Here is a 1347-nt window from a genome sequence, read left to right as displayed (position 1 = left end):
TGTAGAACCTAATGCATAGATCACTTCTTCTAAGTTTCATTGAATTTGATGATCGTTTGGGTTTTCATAATCGTTATTTACACAAACAGTTATGAATAGACAGATTTATGGTCTGTAGAGTTGTCTTATGTTAAATGTAGACTTTGTATCTTTTACCTTAGGTTGCTTCAATCTCAAGAACAATTTAGATTTCTAAAAAGTCTACTTTTCTTTGATTTCTCTTATGTTAATGGCAGCCATTTTTTATGAAAAAAGTTGTTGTGTCTTATGTTAAATGTAGACTTTGCATTTTTTACCTTGGTTAATTTGCTTCAATCTCAAGAACAATTTAATTTTCCGGAAAGTGTATTTTTCTTTGATTTCTCTTATGTTAATGGTAGACATTTCTAATGAAAATAGTAGACGTGTCTTATGTTAAATGTAGACTTTGCAACTTTCACCTTCCATTATTGATTCAATCTCAAGAACAATTTTGATTTCCAGAAAATCTACTTTTCTTTGATTTCTCTTATGTTAATGGTAGACATTTCTTATGAAAAAAGTAGTTGTGTCTTATGTTAAATGTAGACTTTGCATCTTTTACCTTGATTTGCTTCAATCTCAAGAACAATTTAGATTTCCAGAAAGTCTACTTTTCTTTGATTTCTCTTATGTTAATGGTAGACATTTTGCATGAAAATTATAGTTGTGTCTCATGTTAAATGTAAACTTTGCATCTTTTACCTTGGGTTGCTTCAATCTCAAGAACAATTTAGATTTCCAGAAAGTCTACTTTTTTTTAATTTCTTTTATGTTAATGGTAGACATTTCTAATCAAAATAGTAGAGGTGTCTTATTTTAAATGTAGACTTTGTATCTTTTACCTTGGGTTGCTTCAATCTCAAGAACAATTTAGATTTCCAGAAAGTCTACTTTTCTTTGATTTCTCTTATGTTAATGGTAGCCATTTCTTATGAAAAAAGTTGTTGTGTCTTATGTTAAATGTAGACTTTGCATTTTTTACCTTGGTTAATTTGCTTCAATCTCAAGAACAATTTAATTTTCCGGAAAGTCTACTTTTCTTTGATTTCTCTTATGTTAATGGTAGACGTTTCTAATGAAAATAGTAGACGTGTCTTATGTTAAATGTAGACTTCGCAACTTTCACCTTTCATTATTGATTCAATCTCAAGAACAATTTTGATTTCCAGAAAGTCTACTTTTCTTTGATTTCTCTTATGTTAATGGTAGACATTTCTTATGAAAAAAGTAGTTGTGTCTTATGTTAAATGTAGACTTTGCATCTTTTATCTTGATTTGCTTCAATCTCAAGAACAATTTAGATTTCCAGAAAGTCTACTTTTCTTT

This window comes from Fragaria vesca, linkage group LG2 (genome assembly GCF_000184155.1).
Source record: "Fragaria vesca subsp. vesca linkage group LG2, FraVesHawaii_1.0, whole genome shotgun sequence".
Taxonomy (NCBI): domain Eukaryota; kingdom Viridiplantae; phylum Streptophyta; class Magnoliopsida; order Rosales; family Rosaceae; genus Fragaria; species Fragaria vesca.
Note: the sequence above shows the minus strand (reverse complement) of the source record.